The sequence below is a fragment of the Hippopotamus amphibius genome, chromosome 1 (genome assembly GCF_030028045.1).
Source record: "Hippopotamus amphibius kiboko isolate mHipAmp2 chromosome 1, mHipAmp2.hap2, whole genome shotgun sequence".
NCBI lineage: Eukaryota > Metazoa > Chordata > Mammalia > Artiodactyla > Hippopotamidae > Hippopotamus > Hippopotamus amphibius.
The window spans coordinates 36,731,126-36,754,430 of record NC_080186.1 but is presented as its reverse complement, the minus strand read 5'-3'; the positions used below and the strand labels follow the sequence as shown (position 1 = coordinate 36,754,430).

The 23,305-nt window shown below is 37.4% G+C and overlaps 1 protein-coding gene and 2 non-coding genes across 5 annotated transcripts in view; 1 reads left to right on the top strand and 2 right to left on the bottom strand.

Moving 5' to 3' along the window:
* EIF2B3 (eukaryotic translation initiation factor 2B subunit gamma) overlaps window positions 1–23,305 on the top strand; it is a 142,729-nt gene that overhangs the window by 18,870 nt on the left and 100,554 nt on the right. The gene's annotated exons all lie outside the window — the stretch shown is intronic.
* LOC130842523 (U6 spliceosomal RNA) lies at window positions 3,744–3,848 on the bottom strand. The gene has a single exon (XR_009050461.1). It is a non-coding gene; the product is annotated as a U6 spliceosomal RNA (small nuclear RNA).
* Window positions 9,192–9,264, bottom strand: TRNAK-CUU (transfer RNA lysine (anticodon CUU)). Its single transcript has one exon. It is a non-coding gene; the product is annotated as a tRNA-Lys (tRNA).

The window sequence follows — 23,305 nt, the reverse complement described above, 5'->3', positions numbered from 1 at the left end:
TTTTTTTTCTTTTATGGTTAGTACTTTTTCTGTCCTAAGAAGTCTTTGTTTACCCCGAGCTTATAAAAATATTCTTTTGTGCTTACTTCTAAAAATGTTATAGGTGTAAAGGTTTACTTTTTCTGTATGAATATTCAGTTCTTCCAGCATCATTTGTTATAAAGACTTTCCTTTCTGCATTGAATTGCTTTGGTGCCTTAGTTGAAAATCAGTTGACTGATTATGTGTGTATTATTTCTGTTCTCTCTATTTTGTTCCATTGGTCTGTTTGTCTTTACTTCTGTACCACATTTAATAAAGTCTTGATTATTTTAACTTTATAAAGTAGGTCTGGAAATCAGGTACTATAAATTTGCCAACTTTGTTCCTTTCCCTGAAGATTGTCTTGGCTGTTCTAGGTCCTTTGAATTTCTTTTTTGCTTAAGAGCGCCTTGGTTATTCTAGGTCCTTTGCATTTCCATATAAATTTTAGAATTAGTTTGCCAGTTTTTCCAAAAAAAAAGCTTTCTGGGGTTTTGTTTGGAATTGCATTGAATCTTTAGGTCAGTTTGGGGAGAATTGACATCTTAACATTGAATGTTCCAATCCTTGAACATCTGTTTATTTAGATTTCCTGTAATTTCTCTCAATGATGTTTTTATAATTTTCATTATAGAGGTTTTGAACATGTTTTGGTAATTTTATTCCTGTTTCATTTCAATTTAATGATATTGTAACTAGTATTTTTTATTCTATTTCCTAATTGTTTATTGCTTGTATATAGCCATACAACTGTTTTTTGTATATTGACCTTGTGCCCTGTGACTTTCTTAAATTGTAGATTCTTCAGGATTTTTCTATATACATCATCATGTTGCCTGCAATAAAAATAGTATTAAACTACATCTTCCTTTTAATCTTAATGCCTTTTATTTCTTTTTATTGTCTTATTGCCCTGCCCAGGGCCCCAGTGCAGTGTACATAGGCATTTCCTTTCACTTTTTGACCTCCTTTTTGTCTTTCTGTGCTTCTACCCAAGTAGGCTTTGGTGCTTCTGACTACAGTGGGGATTTCTAATACCATAATGTTGGGTGTGTTGCTTTCTTCAGTGCAGCTGCTTGTTTCTTTAGGGAAGATATGGAGAGTTTCACTAGAGTAATGAGAACTCTGTTCTTTCACAGGGATAGATGCCAGGTTTACCAGGAAGCTAAGGGTGTTTAGTGGTCTTCCTGGGAGCTGTTTTAGTTATTATCTAAAAGTTTAGTATGGAGATATAAACTAAACTCTCTGCTCCCTAATCTGTAAGTCTTAGAAGTGTTATTTTTGCCCTAGCCTGGAACTGGAGGTCTTGGGAGTTTCATGCAAATGAGTTCCTATAACTCTTAGAGGCTTGAGATACAATAGGAGCAACTATTAATAAATAAGAGAGGGCATGAGGTAAAGAGTAAAGAAACTGCCAAAAGGACATTTTACTCCCAAGTCACTACCTATTCTTATGTTTGTTTTAATAAATACATTAATAAATAAATTAATTTTATTTTTGGCTGCATTGGGGCTGCGTTGGGTCTTCGTTGCTGCTTGCAGGCTTTCTTTAGTTGCAGTGAGCGGGGGCTACCCTTTGTTGCAGGGCGCAGGCTTCTCATTGCAGTGACTTCTCTTTTATAGCACAGGCTCCAGGCGCACGGGCTTCAGTAGTTGCAGCACGTGGGCTCAGTAGTTGTGGCGCATGGGCTTAGTTGCTCCGTGGCATGTGGGATCTTCCCAGAGCAGGGCTCGAACCCATGTACCCTGCATTGGCTTTTCCTTATACCTGAGATCAGAATCCTCATTAAGTCATTCTGCACAGTGTAATTTCTTTTCCTCCCTCACCTCTTTGTTTCTATATCATTTACACAGCATCCTTTATATACAGTCCTACTTCTGAGCTTTCTTCTCAAGCTGTGACTTTGGCTAGCAAGTCTTGGCTCTCTTTGCTGTCTCTACTTGGTTTCTCCTATACCAATGGCTCCTGAAATCCTGGCTTCACATCAGTTTGCATTCCAACCTGGAGTAGAAGGCAACAGAGCTAACCTGTGGAGGTATATAAGTAGACCCCTGAAGAGCCATTAAGAACAAAGTAAAACCTGAGCCAAAATTCAGAACTGTCTGATTAGGATCAACATGAACTTGTAGGAAACACAGTGGAAATATGTATTAACAGTTGAAGAAGTGAGACAGCCTGAGGAGGCAGTTTGTTAGTGTTTGCTGAGGGATGATAAGTACCTCCTTAAGGGAGAAAGTTGTACCCGCAGGCTGGGCCATGGTTTAAAAGCAGTGCTCCTCTGTTTACAATAGCCAGGACATGGAAGCAACCTAAATGCCCATCAACAGATGAATGAATAAAGAAGATGTGGCATATATATACAATGGAATATTACTCAGCCATAAAAAGGAATGAAATGGAGCTATATGTAATGAGGTGGATAGACCTAGAGACTGTCATACAGAGCGAAGTAATCCAGAAAGAGAAAAACAAATACCGTATGCTAACTCATATATACGGAATCTAAAAAAATGGTACTGATGAAGCCAGTGACAGAGCAAAAATAAGGATACAGATACAGAGAATGGACTGGAGGACACAGGATTGAGGGGGGGGTGCGAAGGGGAAGCTGGGATGAAGTGAGAGAGTAGCACAGACATATATACACTACCAACTGTAAAATAGATAGCTAGTGGGAAGTTGCTGTATAACAAAGGGAGATAAACTCAATGATGGGTAATGACTTATTTAGAGGGCCAGGACAGAGAGGGTGGGAGGGAGTTGCGGGAGGGAGGAAATGTTGGGATATATGTATAAATACAGCTGATTCACTTTGGTGTACCTCAAAAGCTGGTAGAAGAGTGTAAAGCAATTATATTCCAATAAAGAGCTTAAAAAAAAGAAAAAAGCAGTGCTCCTTTGAGCCAATCTGTTTCTCTTCCTTTGTGCCCACAAAGCAGCTTCCTAAACATTCGGAGACTCTTTTTCAATAAAATTTTAGGTAAGATAAAAATATTCCCTTCCAGAGTTTTGAGTTTGCTTTTGGTTCTTTTATCTTTACCCACTTCCTCCAGATTGAGTTCCCCAAATATTACTGTGAGGTTATTCCATGTGGCTTCTGCTTTTCTCAGAGAAAAACCACAGTAGTGTATTAGCTTTATTTGGCTTCTTTGTAAAATGTAGTTTACCATTTTAATTTGTCATCTTTGGCATGTGTGTTGCATTCATTGAATTAGGACTGCTAAATACGATTGCAGTCCTACTTGTATGTGAAAACTTCTATCATGTGTGCTTATAGAATATTGGAGCTGGACATCATATCTGCTATGTTATGTTTTTTCAACATATTTCATTTGGTTTTATTCTTCTGGCACTGTTTTCTACTTCATTTTGCCTGTCTCACCCCACAGTGTTGCCGATTTGCTGGGTTCTCACTTTTCGTTTCAGCTGCCCAAACCTCTTTCCCTGATTTATCAAGAGAGATTATTGGCTCATTCAGTCTCCTAGGCCCTGGGTGAGTGAGCTCCATTCTTGTAGCTGGTGCTGATAATGTGAAAGTTCTTAGATTTTATATTTTCTTCATAATAGTGTTTCATATTTGTTGACGAATGATTCAGTCTTACCTATGTCTGAACTCATTCATTTAGCAAATATTTATTCAGTCAACTAATGATAATGATTAAAATTGTTATTTATTAAATACCAATTGTGGGCCAGTCATTTTTTTAAACCTTTTTTTTTTATATATGTGGACTGCTTCATGAATTTACTTGTCATCCTTGCACAGGGGCCATGCTAATCTTCTCTGTTTCATTCCAATTTTAGTATATGTGCTGCTGAAGCAGCATTTTTTAAAACTTTTTATTATGGAAAATTCCAAACATGTACAGAAGTACAGGGAACATTGCCCATGTATCTGTCATCCAGATTCTACAGTTATCAACCCATGGCAAATCTTATTTCATCTTTATTCCCACCCAACTTGCTCCCTCTCATGTTCTTTTGAAGGAAGTCTCAGACATCATATTATTTCATCTGTAAATATTTCAGAACATTGCTAACTGAAGGCTTTTTAAAAAGTAAAAATGAAAGTATAATGCCATTATACCACCTAAAAAAACAAATTAATAATTCATTAATATCATCAAGTATCCAATTAGTATATGAGTTTCTAGCTGCCTCATAAATAGAATTTTTAAATGTTTTTAGTGTGTTTATTAAAATCAGGAAGCTGGTGGTGCAGTGGTTAAGAATCCGCCTGCCAATGCAGGGGACACGGGTTCAATCCCTGGTTCAGGAAGATCTCACATGCTGTGCAGCAACTAAGCCCATGTGCCACAACTACTGAAGCCCGCATGCCTAGAGCTCATGCTCCGCAAGAGAAGCCACCGCAAGCAGGCAACAAAGACCCAATGCAGCCAATAAATAAAGAAATAAATTTTAAAAAAATGCTATTTAAAATAGTTCAGAACTATTTTTTTCTTATACAGTAACTAGTGGAACAAACCTTTTAAAGAACACAGTTATAGAACTCCTCTTTTTATATTTTAATAAGTAATACAGAATTAAATTTTAAAAATTACTGTACAAAATCTTTTTCTTATTCAGAAAATTTTAAAGATAAGTATAAATCAAATTCAGACATAAACAATCTTTAAAATAATGAAATTTTAAAAATTCAAACTATAATCTACACTCCAGTTATGACAGAATCCAGATTATATTTTCCTATGGTCTCCATTGGAACATAATGCAGTAAAATGTTAATTAAATTTATAATTGTTATAAATGTAAATTACAAAACTACAAAAGATAATAAAAAAAATCAAGAAGCAAAATCAAGAAGGACTACACATTATAATTGATTAAAATATCTCTTTTAAAATATATATTTCCCCTCCATCTCTTTTTTTTTCTTATATATGTGTATATTTTTTGGCTGCATTGGGTCTTCGTTGCTGTGTGTGGGCTTTCTCTAGTTGTGGTGAGTGGGGGCTACTCTGAGTTGCAGTGCACAGACTTCTCAGTGCGGTAGCTTCTCTTTTTGCAGAGCACAGGCTCAGTAGTTGTGGCTAAGTTGCTTTGCGGCATGTGGGATCTTCCTGGACCAGGGATCGAACCTGTGTCCCCTGCATTGGCAGGCAGATTTTTAACCAGTGTGCCACCAGGGAAGTCCCTTATAATCTATATGTTGAAGGAACTGGGTCTTTTTCTTGCATAATTTCCCACAGTCTGCATTTTGCTGACTGTGACCCTGTGGTGTCGTTTAAAAAGTGTCCCTCTCTCTGTATTTTCTGTAAAGTGATAGTTGGACCTAGAGGCTAAACTAAATTCCAGTTTGAATTTTTTTGGTGAGACGACTTCATAGGTGGTGCTGTCTTCTTCTGTCTTGAGGCACATCATTTTCTGATTGTCTCTTTTTTTGGTGTTTGCAGCTGTTAATAATCATTACCACCAGTCCCTAGTCCTTGTCTCTCTGGTCTTTTGGCTGTCTGAAGCTTATTACTAGTAGATTCCTTAAGAAATGGTTGTGATATCAGCGCCCCAGAGATTATCTGCAGCCTTTATATTTTTAAGCCAATTTATATGGATATAAATATCCTTGATTCAAACATTTTTTTCTTGAAATATCTTAAATGAATTCTTGCATTATCTTCTGTTGGAAAGTGTTGCTGTCAAAACAGTCCAAGTGAAAATCTGCTTTTCTTTCCCTTACGAGTGACTTGGTCCTTTTGTCTAGACTCCCAAAGGAGTTTTTATTTTTCTTTAAAATCTTGTGGTTTTACTACATAACATGTTCCATTGATATTCTGAATTTTTCTAGATATGTAGTATGTCCTTTTCCTGTGAACTTTCTGCCTTTTTTATTACTTCAGAGAAGTTTTCTAGAATTACAGTTTTAGGCATTCATTCTGTTACATTGCTTTGGTTTTAGTCTTTGGGATTCTTATGTGTATGCTGGATCTTTGTTGCTTATCTTCTCTTTCTGCTCCTTTGCCTCAAATCCTTTTTATCTTAAAAAAGTGTTTTTTTTTTAGGATCATCTTTTTTTACATTCTGTTTCCCTTAACGGGTTATGAGTTGTGTTTTATTCATTCTTGTGTCCTACTTAGTTTAGCTGTTATTTCTGAAATGATTTTTTTGTTTTATTTCTAATTCATTCTTAAGTTCTATTATTTCATTTCTAACTCTTCTAATTCAGATTTATGTTGTTTTTTCACATCTTCTGTCATTTTCTTATTTTAGATAATTTTGAAATCTTAGGTTGTAAATCTAATCTATCTTTTGAGCATGTCTTTCTGACGTGCTTTTATGGTAGAGTTGTTATTCTGACTTTAATTATTATCTTTTTCAACAATAACCTTGTATAGGATTTGACTGTAATTCTTTTCTATTACTAATTTCAACCTGAAATTAGTTTTCCCAAATTTGTAGAAGGGAAGACTGTCAGGATAGCTTTTCTAGCTTCATAGCTCTAGAGCCCCCTCTTGAGCTCTTCCTTCTCTGCTTCATTATCTCCATTTTAACTGGCCTTTCTCTTTCCTTTGCCTTGATTATCCCAGTGCTGCTCAATTCGGATTGTTTTCCCAGTGATTTTCCATCAGTGCAAGACTTCATGTTGAAAATGAGTATTAATTTCGAGAATTCATAGGGCCAAGACTGCACCAGCCCCTTCAGATCTTACTGAGAATAGATAAGGGGACTGTTTTAGGAGAGTTTAATGGAAGAGTTAGTGATTGAACCTCAGTTATTTACTTCAAAGCCCATGCTCTTAACTACCATACTATGCCAGATAGTCTGGGATAAAAGCAAGAATAGAATGTATACTTTATCCTGTAGGGATCCTTTGAAGGATCATTAACAGATTAATATTTAGTCTCCTGCATGGCTGAGGAGAGCCAGAGAGACCCTGGGAGGCTATTGCAGTAGCCTGGTAAGAAATGAGGAAGGACCAAACCAAGTCAATGGCAGTGGTAATAGAGAGAAGGGAACAAATTGGAGAATATTTAGGAGACCTTTAAGGCTGTATACTGGATGTGGGAGGATAAAGAGAAGGAGTCAAGTGTGACTTCCAGGTTTCTAGTAGGAGCAACTGGATAGATCGTGGTGACATTCACAAATTTAGAGGCTGCAGGACAAGGAATAAGTTTATAGGGGTAATATGTATAATTACATTTAGCTTGCTAAATATATTCTGCCTTTGCAATTCCACAAATTTGGATACTTGCACATCTGCCTGGAACAAGTTCAGTTCCCTCTATCCCTACCTAAATAACTAATTCCTGATGATCTGCCTTAACCTGGATTTCCCCCTGAAAGCAGAGCCTGAGATAAGGATATGTGCGTGGGTAGTTTATTTTGAGAAGTGATTCTAAGGAATAGGAGTGGGATTTGGAAAGAGTGATATAGGGAAAAAGGGAATGGTAATCTAAGTGTGTGTTATGGACTTGGTTACCACTGTGGACAACTAAGGCTTAGTTCTGGAGACCTTCTCAGGGCACATGTGGAATGTACCTTAGAGTAATTGCCCAAGACTTGCAAAAGAGGAGTATTTATTCACTAGCTTCCTTTACCCGTTGGTCAAAGGTTGCCCCGTGGATATAAATTTCCTCACACTTTAAGGTTTGTATATGTGCCAGAAGGGCTGAGTGGGTTCCCACAAGTATCCACCACATTGTTGGTTGCTGGAACTCTCAGGATAGAAAATGAGGGAGGACTGGTACACAAGTGAAATGCTATCAGGTTACATAGCTGATGGCAAGAGAAATGGCTGGAATAAAAAGATGGACCCACAGAATGCAAGATGGGTCACAAGAGATGCCTTATTCATCTGTCAGGATTTGGCTAAAACTTTGCCTCTGGAAGCGTTCCTCTCTGAAAGAGACACAACTCATGATCGTGGATGTTTTAAAATAATAGATAAATAATAACTAATACATACATGTGGTTCAAAAATTTAAAAAGTAATAAAACTTTATGGAGAAATGTTTTCCTTTCTTCCCTATCTACCAACCATCCAGGTCTCCCTATTAGCCACTGCTATTAGTTTCTTATACTTTGAGGGTGTTTTTAGTTTAGGATGGAAGCAACTTGAACATTTTTATAAGAGAGCAAGAGCAACAGTGGAGAAGTAGAGTAGAAAGGAAATAAATGATGGATAAGGTTCCCAAGGAGACAAGAAGGAATTAAGGTACAGTTTCGGGCAGGAGGAAGGCTTATATCTTCCACTGAAATGACAGGACAGGAGGGCAGAAAAGGCTCAAATGCATATCAGGAAGGAGAGCAGGAATTAAAATAATTCACTCCTGAGGCCTCCGTATTTTTGATGAAGTAGGAGGCAAAATTGTTGTTGACAGTGTAGAAAGAGGAAAGTGCTGGGGTTAGGACTTGCAAATAATGAAGCTTTAGAATTGCCACTGGAAAACGGAAGAGAGCTGACTAAGAAGGAGGTCTAGGCAACATCAGGGGTGTAGCTGATGTTGAAGAATATAAATTTATAGTTACTGCAGTTAGCACACTTGTGGGAGGATTTCCTTTCTCTTTTTTTCCCCCTTTCACCATTGCTCAGGTGTCTAGGTATGGAGGAGAAGACATGTTTTGATTGATCAGGTATATGGGCAAGGTCAGCATTTGCACCCACAGGAGAGAGGAGAAAACTGAGCCTAGGAAGAATGAGATTTGGCTAAGGGCTCAACGGACAGAGGCCTGCCTTCTCTTCTTTCTGGCATGATTTTGGCAGAAACTTTCCTCGCAGAGCCAGTCCCTCCAGACTGGATCTGAGTCCTAGGTGAGAGCTTATCCATTCATTCCTCTTCTGTGGGATAACTAGTTTACTTTCATTTCTTTCACTGTGTATAGTGCTACAGTGAACATCCTTGTACCAGTTTATTGTGCTCCTTTTGTGAAGGTAGACACGTGAAGTGATGTATGGGTTGTAAGTTATGTGCATCTCCAAGTTTACTAGATGTTGGCAAATTGTTCTCCAAAGTAGTCATACTAGTCTACATTCCCACCAGTAGTATAAATTGAGTTGATTTCTCTATGTCTTCACTAACAACTGGTGTTCTAGGACTTTTATATTTTCAGTAATATGATGGGTGTGAAATGGTACCTCACTGTTGGGGATTTTTTTGTTTGTTTGTTATTGTTTTTGTTTTTTGGCTGTACTGCATGGCTTGTGGGGTCTTAGTTCCCCGACCAGGGATTGAACCTGGGCCCCTGGCAGTAAGAGCACCAAGTCCTAACCATGGGACCACCAGGGAATTCCCCTCACTGTTGGTTTAATTTTGCATTTCCTTGATTACTTGAGAATTTTTTACTACGTATATTGACCATTTTCCTTTTCAGTGAATTTCCTGTTCATATCATTTGCCCACTTTTTGTTTAGGTTGTTTTCCTTATTCTTACTAATTTGTAATATATACTTGCTATGTTCTGTATACTAATCCTTTGCTGATTACTTGGGTTGCAACTTTCCCCCCAGTGTTTCCTTTCTTTTCTCTTTGTTTGTAGTATCTTTTGTCATACAGAAGTCCTAGGTATTTTTGTGTGTGGTGACTAAGATCAATCTTTTTCTTTATGGTTGGTGCTTTTTGTGTCATACTTAAAGTATAAAGATGGACTCCTGCCATCTAAAACTTTACAATTTTGCTTTTCATATTTGGATTTTTAAATTAGTATTTATATTTGCATATGATATGAAATACATACCTAATTTTATCTTTTTTCCAAATGAATAGTTGATTATCCCAGCACAATTTACTGAGTAATCTTTTCTTCCCTGATTTATACCAAGCTCCAAATATACATGGGACTATTTCCAAACTTTCTGTTCTGTTCAGCTAATCTAGCTGTCTTTTCCTTTGCCAATGCCCTATTGTTTTAATTACCGTAGTTTTACAGAAATTCTGTCTAGTAGGATGACTCCCCTCTACCTCACCTTATTATAATTTTTCTTTAAAGTTGTCTTGGCCATTCTTCACCTTTGACATATGAATTTTAGTATCAGCCATGAAATATCTTAGTGTTTGATTGGAATTACAGTGATTTTAAGATTAATTTGGGAGAGTTGGCATTTTTAAATACTGAGTCTTTCTATTCCTTTGAACATAATATATCTCTTTATTAAGGCTATTTTTGTATTTTTAAATAAAGGTTAATAATTTCCAATAAAAATGTCATATATCTTTTGTTGAAATTATTGGTGGATGCTTTCTAGTGTTGTTATTGCAAATGGTATTTTTTTAAAGGCCCATATGTTATATTTGATTATGTCTTTTTTGTCTCTTTTACTCTAGAACAACCTCCCCTCCACCTCCTTTTTTAATTTTCTTATGCCATTGACTTATCAAATAAAATAAGTATTTGTCCTATAGAGTTTCCCACATCTCTGGTATGTCTGATTGCTTTCTATTGATGCCCTTTAACTTTTTTTTGATCAATATTTTGTTTTATTTTTTTATTTACGTATAATTGACTTGCAATATTAGTTTCAGGTATACAGTATAATGATTTGATATTTGTATATATTGTGAAATGATCACCACAATAAGTCTAATTAACATTCATCACCATGCATAGTTACAGAATTTTTTTTCTTTTGATTAGAACTTTTTTTTTTAAGCTCTTTATTGGAATATAATTGCTTTACACTCTTGTACCAGTTTTTGAGGTACACCAAAGTGAATCAGCTGTATTTATACATATATCCCCATATCCCCTCCATCCTGTGACTCCTTCCCACCCTCCCTGTCCTGGCCCTCTGAGGCATCACCCTTGATGAGAACTTTTAAGATCTGCTCTCTTAGCAGCTTTCAGATATGCAGTACAGTGTCATTAATTATAGTCACCATGCTGTACATTGCATCTCCATGACTTATTTTATAACTAGAAGTATGTACCTTTCGACTCCCTTCTCCTATTTTGCCTACTTCCCACCCCCCACCTCTGGCAACTAGTCTGTTCTCTGTATCTGTGAGCTTGGCTTTGTTGTTGCTGTTGTTTTTTGTTTATTTTTAGATTCCACGTATATGTGAGATCGTATGGTGTTTGTCTTTCTCTGTTTGACTTATTTCACTTAGCATAATGCCTTTCAGGTCCATCCATGCTGTTGCTGATGGCAAGATTTCACTCTTTTTTATGGCTGAATAATATTCTGTTGTATTTATATACCACATTTTCTTTATCCATTCATCTGTCAATGGACACAGGTTGTTTCCATATCTTGGCAATTGTAAATAATGCTGGAATGAACATTGGCTAACTTGTTTCTCTTTTTCTGTATTTTCTTGTAAACTGGAGTTTGGATCTAAATGTTGATTAGATTCAGTTTCAACTTTTTTGGCATTAATACTTCATATGTATACTTCATATTGCATTATATTCAGATCTGCAATCAAACATTTCTTTAAAAAGCTTTGATTTTGATTATGATGTCAGTCACACCTAATAAAGTGGTTAAAAAAAAAAAAAGCCTTGGTTTGTTTTGTGGAAAATGATGTTTATGGACTACAGTCTGGGCCCTAGGAGAAATAGAAGCTTTTTAAATTTTATTGTAATTGATTTTTCAGTTTTTCTTTTATGGTTTGTGATTTTTGTGCCTTGCTTTAGAAATTATTCCCTGTTCTAAGGTCTTAAAGATATTTTCTTATAATCTCATGTAAAAGTTTAGTTTTGCTTCTCACATTTCAGGCTCTAATTCACTTAGAATCTCTCCATTTATTTCAGGTTTTTTAAGTATATATCTCAGTAAAGTTTTGTAATTTCCTTTATAAAAAATCTTATTTATCTTTTGTTAAATTTGTTCCCAAATTGTGTTTTCATGCTTTCATTTTATTAGTATATATATTGTGTATGTAAATAATATATATATGTAACTTAAAGAATCAAGTAGTTCTACCAGACTTAGAGGGAAGGACAAGGGTCTCCAGCACTATCCTTCCTTGTTCATTATTTTTCTCTTCAGAAGCAACTGATTTCAACTCTTCTTTTTTTCCTTCTGATAATATCCTCAATATTTCTAAGTATCATATTTATACTACTATTTTCTTTAATTTTTAGATAATATCTATTGAATTTCTACTATGAAAGTAAGGATTTGACTCATTTAGCACCTTGTCTGCCCCCTCCATGTACATATGCAAGCTCCCCCTTTCCTAATCTCCTAAATATAGTAGCATCATAATTTTTATTAAATCAATTATGAGGGCTTATTTATAGCTGAGCCATATAGTGTACTAGTATTACATTTCCCCTTTTAAAAAATCAACTTTGAGTTATAGTTTGTATACAATAAAATACACCCATTTTAAAGGTACAGTTTGGTTTTTTTTTTTTAAATCAGGTTTATGTAGGTATAAGTTACATACATAAAATTTACCCTTTTTGGTATACTGAATTTAAAAAAAAATTTTTTTAATCTTATTGGAGTATAGTTGATCGACAGTGTTTTGTTAGCTTCAGGCATACAGCAAAGTGACCCAGTCACACATACACATATATCCATTCCCTTTCAGACTCCCACCTCCCCATATATGTTATCACTGAATACCAAGTAGAGTTCCCTGCACTACACTGTAGGTCTGTATTGATTATCCATCTTATAGTAGTGTGTGTAGTATACTGAGTTTTGATAAATGTACTATGGTGGTATAACTACCACCACAATCAAGGTACAGAAGAAAAGTACTATCAGCTCTTCCAAGTTCCTACTTTTTTTTTCAATACAGTGTTTTTTCTTAAAGTTATTAATTGCCTCACTTTTAAAGTTGCTTAGTTTTCTGTTTCTATCACTAATTCATCCTCTGATCCTTTAAAAGGAACATAAATGTATCAATATGTGTAAACACATCAGGTATTCTGCCAATCACTTTTTGTTTCCTTTGAGACAACCCTCCTGGAAGCCATCCATTCTCTCTTCAGATTTCTACTGGTTACTCTCTAGCCTGCTGCAGATCTGTCATCCTGGGACTTCTCGTCACCATCATTTTGTGAATTCCTTCTCTCTCCTGTGTTGGATGCCCGGGTTCCTAGATCTTACATTTTCTTCTTCCTTGGTTTACTTCCTCATTTCAAAGGAACCCAATCCTTAAAGAGAGCATAGAAGGTAAATATTTTGAGAACTTGCATGTTTGAAATTGTTTTATTCCATCCTTACTCTTGAATGGTAACTTATCTTTGTATAGAATTCTAGGTTAGAAATAATACTCTCTCAGAATTTTTTGTCCCAAGACCAAACATACAAACGTCCTTGGTGACTCCCTGGGCTATAGGTAGATTTTTTTTTTCTCTAGTTTACCCTTTCACTGAGGTCCCATTTATGCAGGGTCTCAGTTCAAACTCCCAGCTTTCATACCAGCTTCAAGTTACATCTTTTGACCCAGTGTAACACTTTAAAACTCCAGTTAGGGCAGCCAAGGTTTCAAATTAGTTTTCATTTCCTTATTCAATTCTGGTACTTGGTATTTTCCTGTTCTTTCTCATAAGTTTGAATACATTTGGAGTAATTTTTTGTTATCGTCTTATCCAAAATTCTAGGTGTTTGTAACAATTTTGGGGCTCTTAATCCACCAGTTTCTCAACACCAGAAGCCTCCATGCTAAACACTTGATATGCATTATTTCATTTAATCTTCCAGCTACACTCTGAGGTAGATGCTATCTTTATCCCCATTTTGTTGTTGTTGTTGTGGTTGTTGTTTGGAGAGATATCCCATGTTTATGGATTAGAAAAATTAATATTGTTAAAATGTCCGCACTACCCAAAGCAACCTGCAGATTCAGTGCCATCTGTGTCAAAGATCCGATGGCATTTTTTATAGAAATAGAAAAAAAAAATCCTAAAATTCAGATGAAACCACAAAAGACCCAAAATAGGTGAAATGTACTTTTCCTGAATCATATTTTTTCTTCTTATTTTTTTTCAATACCTTATAATAACCCACAATGGAAAAGAATCTTAAGAATACATATATATTTATATTTTTATATATATTTATGTATATATAACTAAATCTTTATCTCAGTTTTACAGATGAGAAAAATAGGGCTTAAAGAGGTTGAGTAACTTGCCTAAAGTTCAGGTGGAAAGAAAGACTGTGCATTAGGTACCAAAGTCTTGGTAAGTGCATTGAGTAATCGAGGAAGAAATAGGATCATGTCTGCTAAGTACAGTCAGATGGCACTTATCTCAGTGGAAATTGAATTTTTATTCAAGAGTGCAGTAGTGGAATCAGTTAGGGATATGGTGAAGAGTTAGAAGAGTACTGTGCGCCCTCTAGAGGAGTATCAGGAAACGCTACTTGGATTTGCTTATTGAAGAGGAAATGCTTCATCAATATCGCTTTCTAATTGAGTACTGTGGGAAGAATAGCAATTTGTGATGGTGGGGTGATGAGGAGGGATAGATATTACTAGTGTGAAGGAGCTAGAATAGCTCCAGAAAAAAACATTAAAATGTTGGTAGATTTTGTTGAAGAATTACTACAAAACTGAAGATATGAGGGAATATTTTTAGCTCCAAATCATGTGATCTGAAGGCCTCACCCAGTGTTAAGCAAATACCTTTAAAACTTATACCCAGGTCTGTATTTTTTGAGATATACTAAAAAAAGAAAACATATCAATTAAATAACTTAATTGGTACTCTTTTTGGGTGGCCACCTGAATTGTATCCATTTAAGGTTAATTTGATCATTTTTTAAAATATAAATGTATTTATTTATTTACTTACTTATTGGCTGCATTGGGTCTTCGTTGTTGCGCGCGGGCTTTCTCTAGTTGCAGCGAGCAGGGGCTACTCTTTGTTCCCGTGCGCGAGCTTCTCAGTGCAGTGGCTTCTCTTGCTGCAGAGCACCGGCCCTAGGCATGTGGGCTTCAGTAGTTGTGGCACATGGGCTCGATAGTTGTGGCTCATGGGCTCTAGAGCACAGGCTCAGTAGTTGTGGTGCACGGGCTTAGTTGCTTCGCGGCATGTGGGATCTTCTCGAACCAGGGCTTGAACCCATGTCTTCTACATTGACAGGCAGATTCTTAACCACTGCGCCACCAGGGAAGTCCTTGATCATTTTTTTTTTTTAATTGAACAATTTGGGAGAGAACGGAAAAGCAGATGAAAAATGAAATTGGGAAGCAACAGTGACCTGCTTTGCAATAACAGCTGTTTATTCACACAAGATCTCTGTCTATAGCCAGTTGAGCACTTTTGAGGATAATTAAATTGGCTAAAGCTTTATAAATGAGTACATTTGAGAAATTAATTAATTTACTTCAGAATCTTAGTTTCTGTTCTTAGACACTCCTCTGAAGTAGGGAGTTAATTTATTTGCTAAATATGATGTTGTAAATTTTATTTTCCTTGGAGTTACCTAGAACGTTTGCTCTGAAGATTGCAAGGGAGATCTTTCATATTTACTGTGTGTGTCTGGCCTGGGTTTCTGATCCCCACAGCCACCTTGAAAGGTAGATGGTATTACTCTATTTTGCAGTTGAGAAACCTGATACTCAGAGAGCTTAAATAACCTGCCCCAAATCCCATACCTGGTTAGGTGCTGAGCCAGAGCTAGAACCTAATCCTGGATTTTGAGATGCATTTGTGCATTTCAAATGCCCATACTTTTTTCAGTGTCATGTTGCCTCCGCAAGACAAGCATCATTAGTCCTTATAGTCTACCCTAACTGTAAACTCTTGGCTTTAGAACAGGTTTAGTTGGTCTGGTGTTTTTCAAAATTATATTTTCCTCTTCTTTTCAGTCCTGTGCGGTTGGTAGTTATTTTTATATATAGAACTCTTTTAAAGTTTGCAATTCAGTGGTTCTTAGTATGTATAGAACTCTAAAATAAATATTTTTGTGTAAAACATTTAAAAATTAGCAAATCTCCTAACAAGACTAAAGGAGCTATGTTGTATCCTTGTCTTCCAAGAGTGCCGCTTTTGCTCCTTGATATCTTTCTCTAAGTGGAGGGAGATCCAGTGTTGTAGGGAGACTTTCTATCCTGTCTAGACCATATGAACAGGAAGCCTGGCTCTTCTTGAGCAAGAAGATCTCTGTGTCTTGTGCAGGAAGTAAGGATGCACTCTGTGATCAGCGCATAAAACAAAGCTGGCTGACTGCGTGGACCTTGAGCTGACTTACATTAGATGCTCCTCTGATTGTCTGAAGTAATTGGCCATTGGTGCCATTTTTGTACTTTACAAACAATGCTACTGTTCCTTAGATACATGTTTTGAGAACAGGTTAGTGAAGTATATTTAAGAGTCCTCAGCAGACTAAATCTATAATGGAGTTCTGTAGCCTGTGTTTAAAGCACTTATATTGCAGATCTCATGGCTTCTCTTAATTTAGAGATTGTGGAGCTGATACTTTTCTGTTTAATCTGACAGGAATCTTTCTTTGGCCTCAGGCAAGCCTCATTTACCCTCCACCTCAGTTTCACAACCAAGAAAATAGGGATAATGATACCAACACACTAGTTAGAGGTTTAGTTATTTAAGTCCTTTGATGTAGAAAAAGAACTATTGTTATATGTCTTATGAAACAGCTAACATGCTACAACAAAGAACAAACTATGCAGATGAAATCCCCATTGGAGAGACAGCTTATTAGAAAGATTGAGCGTATGTACTATTTTTAGATGTTCAAAAAGCTAAGTGCAAGTTGTTTTCAGTTGAGTGTTTGATGTCTTTATCAAATTACAAATCTCTGTCATTCTTTCCTGGAAACTTTCATTTTGCCCAAGGATTTGTTTTTGGCAGATTTCTGTCTGCTTGAAAAGAATGAGTACATTCTTTGGTCAGGGGAAGATCTAAGAACTTGGCCCCAACTTGCTTGAAGACTTTTTTAAGTGGCAACTTTCCTCCTTATGACTACTTTGGTGGGCTGTGGTTGCCTGGGAGGGCCTTAGTATATCCCCGATGATGCCTTCATTGAGCCTGCTGGTGGCATAGTGAAAAGCCCAGGAGTTATGACAGAAACAAGTTAAAAAGTTAGATGAGGGAATTTTTGTATCTTTTTTTATGTTTCCCACGCCCCCTCTAGGAAATCTCGATGGAGCTTTTCTCTTGACTGTACTAATCTGTGTGTCCACAAACTTGAACTGTTTTCATCTTACCCTTGTTGGAACTCTGGTCTGTGGGATGGGATTTTTGCAACCCTATAGCACATTAGATAGCCAGGAAACTTGCAAATTCTATGCGAATTTGATTCCTTTGAGTCTCTTTCCTTCTATAGGGAAACTTTCGTGGAATGAGGGCTGTAGGGTAGGGGGAAAATGTGATAATTAGGATTATGATAAAAGCCAGACCAGGCTATCATCACAAACTCTCTTTACCTTTGGGTGACAGTCAGCCCACATCACTTAGGTTTTTTGAAACTCTTGGTAGGGCCACCTACATGCTCTGAATCATAAGGTAACACCGTAGCCTGACCAGTGAAATGGACCCATACGTGCAATTTGTGGGAAGGTCAGTAAGCATTCTGTCTTCATGACCAGAGAGTTCATTTGAAATAGCCTATAGCTACTCAACCTTTTTTTTTTTTTTTAATATTTATTTATTTTATTTATTTGGCTGTGCTGGGTCTTAGTTATGGCATGTGAACTCTTAGTTGTGCCATGTGCGATCTGGTTCCCTGACCAGGGATCAAACTCGGGCCCCCTGCGTTGGGAGCGTGGAGACTCAGCCACTGGACCACCAGGGAAGTTCCAGCTAGCCAGCCTTTTTTCAGCTCTTACCTTAGGTGTCATCTGCTCCAACAAGCTTTCACTAGCTTTCTAAGACTGGATTAGCTGCCATTTTCCTGTAATCACACAGAGGGTTTAAATTATCTGTTTTATATCATCTCCTTGCACTAGACTATGGAATAAGAACCATATCTGGGCCTGTCATAGAGAAGATGTTCAGTATTTGTTTTTAATGAATGACAGAGAGAGGTAAGCTCTTTGTAAACATTTGGTACAAGCTTCTTACTCCTTTAATATAGACACAGATGTTTATGTGAGCCTAAGCGTGAGTGGATGAGATTCAGTGATTGTAGAACAGAGGGGGCATAACATTGGCCGTCTGGTGTTCACTTTATTTACATTTGTGAGTTCCCACCAAACCTTAAGTTTACTGATATGGCTGACCCTCTCCCCAAGCAGTTTATCCCAGAGGGAGGATTATTTTATTTTATTTTATTTTCATTTTATTTTATTGAAGAGGTAGGGTGGCATAGTGAAAAGAATACAGACTTTCACAAAAACAGGTAGACCTGGATTCTAAATCTTGTTCCATCACTTACTAGCTATGTCACCTTGGATAAAATTACAAGTCCATTCCAAGCTTGCATTTAATTCATCTATAAATATTAATTTTTTCATTTATTCACAGATATGTATTGAACACGTACTATATGCCAAGCACTATTCTAGAAATACAGTGGTAAGTCAGATAAACAAGATCCATGTCCTCATGAAGTTACTCTTTAAGGAGAGAGAGAGTTATAATAAATAGGGAAATAAATAAATTTTAGGTGATAACAAGTGCTGAGAAGAAATGTAAAGTCAGGGGACTTCATTGGTGGTCCAGTGGATAAGACTCCACACTGTGCATGCAGGGGGCCTGGGTTTGATCCCTGGTCAGGGAACTAGATCCCACATGTCGCAGCTAAGAGTTCATATGCCGCAACTAGATCCCACGTGCCACGACTAAAAGATCCTGCATGCCGCAGTGAAGATCCTGCATGCCACAACTAAGACCTGGTGCAGCCAAATAAATAAATACTTATTAAAATAAAAAAGTCAGAAAAGGGGGTAAAGAGTGGTGGAGGAAACAATAGCCAAGACATGGAAACAACCTAAATGTCCATCAGCACATGAATGGATGAATAAGATGTGGTACGTATATACAATGGCATACTACTCAGCCATAAAAAAGAACAAAATAATGCCTTTTGCAGCAACATGGATGCAACTAGAGATTATTATATCAAGTGAAGTAAGTCAGAAAGAGAAAGACAAATACCATATAATATCACTTATAGGTGGAATCTAAAATATGGCACAAATGAACATATCTGTGAAACAGAAACAGACTCACAGACAAAAGAGAACAGACTTGTGATTACCAAGGGGGATGGGGGGGTGGGGGAGGGATGGACTGGGAGTTTGGGGTTAGTAGATGCGAACTATTACATATAGAATGGATAAACAACAAGGTCCTACTGTATAGCACAGGTAACTATATTCGCTATCCTGGGATAAACCATAATGGAAAAGAATATAAAAAAGAATGTATATATGTGTATAACTGAGTCACTTTTCGTTACATCAGAAATTAACACAACATGTAAATCAATTATACTTCAATTAAAAAAAAAGGAGTGGTGGAGGAAGGAGAGCTCTTTTAGACAGGAGATAACATTTGAGAAGAAACTGTAATGATGTAATGAGCCATAAGAAGATCTTTCCTCGCAGAGAGAATAGAAAAGACCCTGAGGTGGGAATGAGCTTAGCATGTTTGAGAAGCAGCGATACCAGTATGACTGGAGCGCAGTAATTAAGTAGTTGAGTGGTAGCATATGCAGCCTGCGAGTTGGGTAAGGACCAGATCATAAAGGATCTTACAGACTGTAGTAAGAATTTGGAATTTAGATTTTATATATCCTATGTTGGGAAGACTTTGGGGGATATGGAGTGGCATCATGTGGTTTATGCTTTTAAAAGATTACTTCAGCTGCTTAATGGAAAATAAAACTGTACAGGCATACCTAAGAGATATTGCAGGTTCGATTCCAGACTACCACAATAAAGTGAATATTACAGCAAAGTGAGTCATGTGAATTTCTTGGTTTCCCAATACACATAAAAGTTATGTTTACACTATACTATAGTCTACTAGATATGCAATTGTATTATGTCTTAGAAAACAATGTACATACTTAATTTTTTAAAATAAATTTATTTATTTATTTATTTATTTATTTATTTAATTGGCTGTGTTGGGTCTTTTTTGCTGTGTGCGGGCTTTCTTTTAGTTGTGGTGAGTGGGGGCTACTCTTTGTTGTGGTGCACGGGCTCCTCACTGCCGTGGCTTCTCCCGTTGCAGAGCACGGGCTCTAGGCACGTGGGCTTCAGTAGTTGCAGCACATGGGCTCAGTAGTTGTGGCTCACGGGCTCTCAAGCGCAGGCTCAATAATTGTGGCACACGGGCTTAGCTGCTCTGTGGCGTGTGGGACCTTCCCGGAGCAGGGATCGAACCCATGTGCCCTGCATTGGCAGGCGGATTCTCAACCACTGCGCTACCTAGGAAGCCCCGGCAATTTCTTAAAATAAGACAACAGTGAAGTTTGTCACATTGGTTGACTTTTCCCTTCACTAGCAATTTTTCTGTAGCATGCAATGCTACTTAACAGCATTTTACCCACAGTAGAACTTCTTTCAAAATTAGAGTCAATCCTCTCAAACTCTGCTGCTGCTTTATCAACTAAGTTTATGTAGCATTCTGGGCCTTTGTTGTCATTTCAACAATATTCACAGCATTTCCACCAGGAGTAGGGTCCATCTCCAGAAACCACTCTTTTTGCTCATCCGTAAGAAGCAACTCCTCATCCATTAAAGTTTTATCATGAGATTGCAGCAATTCAGTCACATCTTTAGGCTCCACTTCTAAATCTAATTCTCTTGCTCTTTCCACCACACCTGCAGTTACTTTCTCCATTGAAGGCTTGAACCCCTCAAAGTCATCCATGAAGGTTGGAAGCAGTTTCTTCCAAACTCCTGTTAATATTGATATTTTGACCTCTTCCCATGAGTCATGCATGTTCTTAATGGCATCTAGCATGGTGAATCCTTTCCAGGTTTTCAATTTACTTTGCTTAGGTCTATCACAGGAATCACTTCCTATGGCAGCTATAGCCTTATGAAATGTATTTCTTAAGTAATAAGAGTTGAAGGTCAAAATGATTCCTTGATGCATGGGCTGCAGAATGGATGTTGTGTTAACAGGCATGAGAACAACATTAGTCTTGTACACTTCCATCAGAGCTCTTGGGTGACCAGTTGTATTGTCAGTGAGCAGTAATATTTTGAAATGAATTTTTTTTTTTTCTGAGCAGTAGAACTTAACAGTTGGCTTAAAATATTCAGTAAACCATGTTGTAAACAGATGTGCTGTCATCCAGGCTTTGTTGTTCCATTTGTAGAGCATAGGCAGAGATAGCATAGTTCTTATTTATTTATTTATTTATTCATTTATGTATTGCTGTGTTGGGTCTTTGTTAATGCACACGGGCTTCCTCTAGTTGCCTCTAGCAGGGGCTACTCTTCATTGCAGTGTTCAGGCTTCTCATTGCAGTGGCTTCTCTTGTTGCGGAGCACAGGCTTTAGGCACGTGGGCTTCAGTAGTTGTGGCACGAGGGCTTTAGTAGTTATGGCTCACGGGCTCCAGAGCGCAGGCTCAGTAGTTGTGGTACACAGGCTTAGTTGCTCCGCGGCATGTGGGCTCTTCCCCAATCAGGGATGGAACCTGTGTCCCCTGCTTTGGCAGGTGGATTCTTAACCACTGCACCACCAGGAAAGTCCCTAGCATAATTCTTAAGGGCCCTAGGATTTTAAGAATGGTAGATGAGTATCGGCTTCAACTTAAAGCTGCATTAGCCCCTAATAAGGGTGTTGGCCTGTCCTTTGAGCTTTGAAGCCAGACATTGACATCTCCTCTCTAGCTATGAACATCCTAGATGGCATCTTCTTCTAATATAAGACTGTTTTCACCTACACTGAAAATCTGTCATTTAGTGTAGCCACCTTCACTAATTATCTTAGCTAGATCTTCTGGATAACTTGCTGCTTCACCTTGTACTTTGGTGTTACGGAGATGGCTTCTTTCCTTAGACCCCACAAACAAACCTCTGTTAGCTTCAAACGTTTCTCCTGCAGCTTCTTCCCCTCTCTCAGCCTTCGTAGAATTAAAGAGAGTAAGGGCCTTGCTCTGGCTTAGGCTTTGGCTTAGGGGAATGTTATGGCTGTTGATCTTCTATCCAGACCGCTAAAACTTTCTCCATATCAACAGTAAGACTGTTTCACTTTCTTATGTGTTCACTGGAGTAGCACTTTTAATTTCCTTTAAGAACTTTTCTTTTGGCTAACTGTGGCACAAGAGTCCAGCTTTCGGTCTATCTCACTTCTCGACATGCCTTCCTCACTAAGCTTAATCATTTCTAGCTTTTGATTTCACGTGAGAAACATGCGACTGTTCCTTTCATTTGAATACTTAGAGGCCATTGTAGGATTATTAACTAACTGGCCTAAGTTCAATATTGTTGTGTCTTAGGGAAGCCTGAGGTAGGGGAGGAGACCAGTTGGTAAAGCACTCAGAAGACACGCAGCATTTATCTGTTGTTTGCCGTCTTAACTGGTGCAGTTCATGGCACCCCCCCAAAATTACAAAAGTAACATCAAAGATTACGAATCAGATTCATAATAATGAAAATGTCAGGGCTGGAGATGCAAACCTGGGGATCACCAACCAATTAAAAGGTATTTAAAGTCAATGTGAAATCATCTAGGGAGTGTGTGTAGCAAAAGAAGAGAAGAGGGCTTAAGTCTGAGCCCAGTATTTAGATATCAGGAAACAGAGTTGGAGCAAACAAAAGTGATTAGGAAGGTATGGCCACTGAAGTAGACAGAAAAATCAGAAAATTAAGTTGTCATGGAAGCTGAGTAAGGAAAGTGAATCAAGGAGTGAGTAATCAGTTGTGCCAAATACTACTGAGAAGCTGAGTAAAATGAGAACTAAGAAATTGGCAAGATAGGTTCATTCATGACTTAAACTCTTGCTGGAGTGATAGGGACAGAAGCCTGATTAGAGAGAAACAGAGAAAAAAAAATGGAGATGGTGAGACAGCTAACTGTTTTGAGAAATTTTGATATGGGGTGAGAAGAAAAATAGGACAGAATGAAATATTTCATACCTACAAAAGAATATGTGTGATTGGACTTCCCTGGTGGTCCAGTGGTTAAGACTCCAGGCTTCCAACGCAGGGGGCATGGGTTAGATCCTTGACTGGGGATCTAAGATCCCACAAGCTGCATGATGTGGCCAAAAAAAAAAACAGTGTGATAAAAATACTCCCTTGTTTAACTTATAAAAATAAGATATTCTTTTTTTTTTTTTAAATATGGGTTGTATTTTAGCATACGTGTATGCTGATGGGAATGATCTCAAAGAGGAGGAAATTGATGACAAAGAAAGTATTCAGTTATTCAATTCAACAACTGTATTTTTCCTAGCTACAGTATACTAGTCATTGTCCTGGGTGCTTGGGATGAA